At 39.3% G+C, this 7,048-nt stretch overlaps 1 pseudogene; it reads left to right on the top strand.

Moving 5' to 3' along the window:
- The first annotated feature begins 930 nt into the window (after positions 1-930).
- On the top strand, positions 931-1,906 carry LOC116645115 (annotated as a pseudogene).
- Positions 1,907-7,048: the final 5,142 nt, after the last annotated feature.

Below are 7,048 nucleotides of genomic sequence, written 5' to 3'. Positions count from 1 at the left end.
ATAGCTAAACTTTAAAAAAAAAAAAGAGAGAGAGAGAGAGAAAGAAAAGAAAAGAGGGACACCTGGGTGGCTTAGTTGGTTAGGTGGCCAACTCCTGATTTCAGCTCAGGTCATGATCTCAGGGTTGTGAGATGGAGCCCCGCATCAGGCTCCATGTTGAGCGTGGAGCCTGCTTAAGATTCTCTCTTTTCCTCCTCTGCCCCTCCCCTGCCTCTCTCTCTCTCTCCCTCAAAAAGAAAGGAAGGAAGGAAGAAAAGAAAGAAAAGAAAAATTATCAATACCAAATACTGATGGGATGTCGAACGATGAGAACTCACACATTACTAGTGAGAGTGTAAGTTGGTAAAAACCACAATGGAAAAATGTTTGGAAGTATCTAATAAGGTTGAATATATGCCTACCTGAAGACCCAGCCATTCTGCTAGTGGTACGAACATGAGAAATGAGGACATATGTCCAGCAAAAGACATTTTTAAGAACATCCATAGTAGTTTTTTAAAGATTTTATTTATTTATTTGAGAGAGAATGAGTGAGAGGGAGAGAGAGAGAGAGCAAGCATGAGCAGGAAGAGGGGCAGAAGGAGAGGGAGAGGGAGAAGCAGGCTCCCCGCTGAGCAGGGAGCCCAATATGGGGCTCAATCCCAAGACTCCCGGATCATGACCTGAGCCGAAGGCAGACGCTTAACCGACTGATCTACCCAGGCCTCCCAAGAACATCCATAGTACCCCAAACTAGAAACAAACCAAATATGCATCAAGAGTAGAATGAATGAATATATATGAATGAATATAATGAGTGAATATATTCACTGCCAGTAATGAAGAGAGAGAGAGAAAGAGAGATGCTATGACATGGATAAATCTCACAGTAACAAAATGGGATGTATGATTCCAATTGAGGTGATGTTCAAAGAGAGGTAAAATTAATCCATGATATTAAAAGTTAATAGTGCTTCTAGCCATTCCCATTTGCCTGAAGAGAAAGTTGTTTCAGATTGCCTCAAGTGTGTGCCTCAGAAACATGTGGTAACCAGTCATAGGTGGACCATCGACACAAAATCAGTCAGATTAGTTAAGTAAGAAAATAACGTGCAAGCAAGTTTGGAGTGTGCAGCATTACGGAACAAGCTTTTAGAAACTAGCCAAACAGAGACAGTCTCCCCTGCTGTAGGGACTAGGAGACTTGTAATGGGTAGCAGTGAAGAAGAGTCTTCTCTTGACCACTTGCAAGCTTCTTACAAGGAACCTTTCATGCATAGAAGTATGTTATGGGATTCTTCTCAAGTATCAAGTGGAACTAGTTCCAGGAGTTTAAAGGATATTGATTTTGGCATATGACATGAAACTCTTCCAGAAGAAGTTGGTAACTTAAGTCTTAATAGCTCCAGTAGTACAGAAGCCAATTTAAACTGGAGCCAAATAGTCCTATGCACAGTGGCATTTTTCCAGAAGATGTTGTGGGAGAAAGACCAACTACACCAGAATCGGACTGTAATTTACAGGCTATTTGTCATAGATACGAGGCTCTGAAAAAATCTCTATCCAAGAAAAGGGAAGAAAGTGACCTTTCTAATCCTGAAGCACTTGAAGGACACAAACCAGAATTGAGCCCTATTCCCACAAACATGCAAACAGATGATATGCTTGACTTTTTGGGTACTCATGATTTGCATATTGACTATACAAAACCATCTTTACACATGTCCCTTGGTGAAAGGAAATGGTCACTTTCACCACTAATTAAGTTTTCTCCAGTGGAACAAAGATTGAAAACCACAAAACCATGTAGTCTTGGAGAACTTCTACCTAATTTAAAAGAAGAAGAAATCTTGAATAAGAGCCTTGATGCAAACGAATTTCCATCAGACTTGAAGAGATGAAGCAGAAGCCCAGTTAATTTAACTACGATGTACTTAAATTTCAAGCAGTATCACAGGATAAAAATGGATTTATAATTTAAATACATGTTGGAAGTATAACTCTTTTTCTAGGTCTAAAAAATCCTAAATAATGCCTTTTAGCAAACTTTAGTTTTTAGGTAAAGAGAGTATGTTTGGATTTTTCTCCTTGTATGGATCTGGGGTTAAAAAATGTGAAGTATTTGGGAAGCAGATATCAAGTTTTGTGAAGCCATTTTGATTCCTTGAATAATTTGTAAGCATTAAGTAAATAGCAAAGTATTAGTTTAATTTATTATGTTATAATTTCAGTTGATTAACAAACATGAGTGGTTTTTGATATACTTTTATTAACTGGTTAACATAATAACCATTGAATACTGATCTTTTATTTTAGGGAAATACATAATTTTTATTGTTTCTTTATGGAACATTATAGTACTAACCAAAAAAAGTGAGAAAAGTAGTACCTTGGGATGTGTAGTCAAGGGGAGAAAAGTTCAAGTTTGGGAAAGCTCTAAACAGGCTTAATGATTATTTAAGTAGTATGTTGGTCCTGGAAAATGTCTGATAGAATAAAGTGTATGTGATGATAAGTGAAGACTGGGGCAGAATGAATTTAGAAAAAAGGAAAAAGATGGAAGATGACTAGACACTTTTAAGGAACACTGTCAAACTATAAATCCATTCAATGGGTTGTACAGCAGATTTATATTTAGTCTAATTTAGACTTTGAGAATTTAATTTAACCCTAGTTTTATATTTTAACAGAAAAAAATGTAAATTAAACATTTATTAGTTTCTGTTTAAAAAAAAAAGTTAATAGTGCTGACTTCTAGGGGCAGTATTCCTCAGGAAGGGGCACAAAGGAGGGCTATGTTTGGGATGCCGGAGGAAATGTTCTGTATCTTGGTCTAGGCAGTGGTTCTACAGGTGTATACGTATGTAAAATTCATTGGCCTGATCACTTCAAGAGTTGTGCACTTTATGTATAGTATACTTCCACAACAATTTTTTTTTAAATCATGGACTAAAGAAGAAATTAAAATGAGAATTATAAAACATTTGGAGCTGAAGGACACAGAAAGCACTGCATATCAAAATTTGGGCGATATGCTAATGCAGAGTTAGAGGGCCATTTATAGCCTTGATTGTACATATTGAAAACAAGAAAGATGGGAAATTAATGAGCTATCCAATTGAAAAAGTGCTAGGAAAAGAACCACAGAGAAATGCTCAAGAAAATTGGCAGAAATATGTTAAAAGCAGAAATTAATATAATGGGGAAAAATAGTAGCTCAGAAGAGAAATGCATGTAAAGAAAGCAATAAACAGAAGCCACGAGGCATTAGAAGCCATTAGAGAGAAGAAAATGAACAGCAGTAGTGAATTAGTAGTTATAGAGACAGAAGAAACAGAAGCATCAAAATGGACCAGCCCTACGAGAGGGAGCATAGCATCATCTGCTCTATGACTTTCTTAAATGGCAATTTCTAGAGTGGCTCTTTTGTTTCAGAGCTTCAGTCAGATTGAATCCTGGAGCTACAGCGGCATCGGGAACTGCGCTTCGCTTCTCCATGAAGACTCTAGAAACTTGTTTCCTGATCTCCCTTATTTCCAGAGGAATTCTTGAAATACAGTCTTATCATGAGAAGTAACTTGACCTTATCTCTTATTTCTGGCAACCTGTTGTGTTTACCTGACCAACACTCTTCCTCTCTTGTTTTGCTAACAACCTATCATGTAGCCTTCTGGGAACCACTCCTCACGTGTCCTGATTACCGATGGTTTTGTTGCCTGAGATGCTGACCCAATATCCCAGTTCTACATTGGGCCCATGATCCAGGCATGGCTAAGTAGAGCACAACCTTCCAGGTGGTTGGAACAGGGACAGGCACCTGCCCCGCCGGGCCAATCAGGGTCATTCTCATGATTTGACAGGGGGATCTCTTTCCTTGCGGTTATTAGCCTGGTTGAATTAAGCCTGTAGTTACTGATGACCATCTTTCCAACACAGTGGGAAGAATGCCTTGCCTGAGATTGAAGCCAACAGAGAGGAAAGCAGAGCAGAGATGAAGAATGAGAGAAGGTGTAAGAAAGATAGCTAGCAATACCGTCAGAGGTCCTGGATCCAGCAGTGGCTAGACCCAAAAGCAATTGCTTTTTTGCTTAAACTGCTTTGTTTTAGATTTCTGCATTTGCGATCCGATGTCCTACTAGCAAGAGCTGACTGATACAAAAAATCCATCTCAAGTACTTTAACAAAAATCTATCATTGCTCCTTCAGCAACCCCCAGGATCACTAGATAGGTTTTCCCTTCATGTTACACTAAGTTTTTGCCTTTCAAATGAGTGCCTGTAAGATGGTTTATATATAATATGTAATGTGTAAAATATTTGCTGATTGCCTAAGTTTTCATTGGAACGTTTAGAAGATTCAGCCAATGGTTTAAATTTAAATTTGGGAGATGAATCAAGTCATTTGGCAGAGTTCATGTACATTCAGCAGTTGTAACACAAATATGCCTTCCCTGAAGGATGTTCTCCTCTTTTCTGTGGAGCCTACTGGACATAGGCTACAAAAAATGAGATTTAAAATTAGTGGCATGATTGAAATACTCAGAAAGATCAGGATTTTTAGAAACTGCGTGGAACTCTCATAAGTTTTCAAATCATTGGAATTCAAACTTTCTGAGAGTTATCCTCCATTTCCCCACAGTCCATGGAAATAAGATCTCAGCAGAATCCACAAAGCCAGCAAAATGAATGCTGAGCTAATCTCCATTCCACCCTGGGATCTGCTCTGAGCCCGAGCCCTTGGCTAATACTGTGTGTGTGCTCTCTCTCCAGAGTGTGCTCTCCTCCAGAGAAAAGCCCATATTCCTGAACCATACAAGCTGAAAAGATTCTCTGGTGCTTTCAAAGGGCAAGGCATGGCGCTCAGAAAGCTTGCAGTTTTCATTGCAAGGGTTTTCAATGCCAGCTTTAATGGACTGAATTTTGACAGGAACTTCGGAGTTCATGCTAATCGGTGGTTAATCGGACAGAGCTGTAGAGACTACAGAGGACTGATTATTCTTGCCTCTAGATTGGAATCTTAACTGATGAAATGTACAGCTTCCCAAAGGAGGCTATTCAAACAACAGCCCTGCCGTCCTCAAGCAAACAAGTTGTCTCACAATGGCTTTGATGGGTTTTGTGCGTAGATTTCCCCCTTCTGGCGGAATTAAGCGAGATGCATTCCCATTTCTTTTGGCTTGCTGCCTTGCTCATTTTGTTTCTAAACGTTGATAGTGTTACATCCATGTAAGGCGATACACCAAATCCGATTTACAAATATTTAATGACTGCAGTATATACAGATAAAACTGCATCTAAAGTTCTCCAAAGAACTGAAAAACAGGAAACATGTCTGCCTCCTACCAGGGGTATCAAGAACTTAATACTTGCAAGTAACTTCTGCTAAAAATACTTTTTTTTTTCTTTTTACTATGCTCACCAGTGTATCTCTGGTGTCTAGCTTAAATACATCTTGAATAAGTGAATAAATTAATGGATAAATTCTAGTTCATCATGGAAACCTTTTCTCTCTTTTTTTTTAAAGATCTTATATTTGAGTAATCTCTACACCCAATGTAGGGCTCGAACTCACAATTGAGACCAAGAGTCGCACGTTCCACCCACTGAGCCAACCAGGCTCCCCTCCTTCTTTCCTTTTTAACCAAACTCTGGCATTGAAAACACATTTTTCATTATTTGATCATTTTTAACAACTTTGGTGGCAAATAGTTTGCAATTAAACCTTTGCTGTTTGAGGTCCTGAGTAGAAGTTTTGGGTTTATCACGTGTCTGGATATCTTTCTTTCAAGGAATTGTTCCTTCCTTAGATTTTGTCCCAGAAACCTTAAGAGTAATGACTGAGAAGGAAAATACACTATTCATCTTCTTTCTTAGGATTGGCACAGCTGTGACCGATTCTCCCTGTTCATTGGTCGGTGGAACTCTTAAGGATGGGTAATAAATCTTTCTTTGGAAGATGCTGATCTGCCAAATCAAGTCACACACAGCATCACATCAGAAGTGACATTCCATTTCCCCAGAGGGGAAGATTCCAGAGGGACAATGTGTTCTGAAGAAACAGAGTAAAAAGTCTCCAGAGCTTTTCTACTGCTCTACATATCGTGGCCAAGGGACTCAACCCACTGTCTTTTTAATTTATACTAAAAAAAAAAAAAAAATCCCAAATCTGGGCACACCAACCTCTTGGGCTTTGGATTATGTCTTGACCTTTTCTGAAGTACGACCTTTTGAGAAGTTGTGGCCAACTTTTCTCTCTGCTGCTGTGTCACTCGCTCTATTTTTTCTCTCGCCTGTCCTCACTTGAGGATCGACCCTGATGTCTACACAAAATGAGTGATTTTTGGTATTTATTCCATGGAAATTATGACTTCACTTCAAGAGTTAAAATTTAGTCTTTTGCAAACTACTGAAGTGTTTTTCTTCACTGCCACTTTGTTACTGCCGGATTCTGGCCTCCTGGCCAAGGGGTCTGGGCATTTGGCTCAGTCTTCCTCTTTATCCCCAGCTAGCCACGTCCTGAAACATCTAACTGTGCATTGCCAATCAAACATCCTAGCTTCTGAGCCCCCGACCTTCTCAATTCCACGGATTTTCATCTATGGTCCACAAAATCTATTCCCATGGGCCACACTCTGGGCTACATCATAAGTTAAAGCTGGTCTTCAACTGATACCCTAAACATTAAAAGTGGAGCTTTGTCAGCACTCTCTTACTCTTCCAGCTCCCTTTTTTGCTCTCAATATGTTTAATCTTATCCATATCCAGTCCTTTGAGCCACTTAATTTTCTTCCAATTTACCACATGCTGTTAGATGACATTTTTGGTCTATCACTGTATTTGCTGACTTGTCTTCACATCCTTCTGTCTTACTGGATTCACAAAACCACAGCCCATGAGCCATGCCACGTTTCTTGTCAGCTCCTACCCATTGGTGGGTGTGTAAGGTGGACAAGATTGTAGAACAGCATAACCTGGAAACAGTGGTAACTAATGATCTCCAATCACAATGCTGAGCTATCCCTTGTGACAGTCAGCAAATGACTTTGTTCCTGACTTCATTGAGAAAACGC

The sequence above is a fragment of the Phoca vitulina genome, unplaced genomic scaffold, assembly GCF_004348235.1.
Source record: "Phoca vitulina isolate PV1807 unplaced genomic scaffold, GSC_HSeal_1.0 scaffold32, whole genome shotgun sequence".
Classification (NCBI taxonomy): Eukaryota; Metazoa; Chordata; class Mammalia; order Carnivora; family Phocidae; genus Phoca; species Phoca vitulina.
The sequence above is the reverse complement of the archived record's forward strand: the minus strand, read 5'-3'. Positions and strand labels throughout refer to the sequence as shown.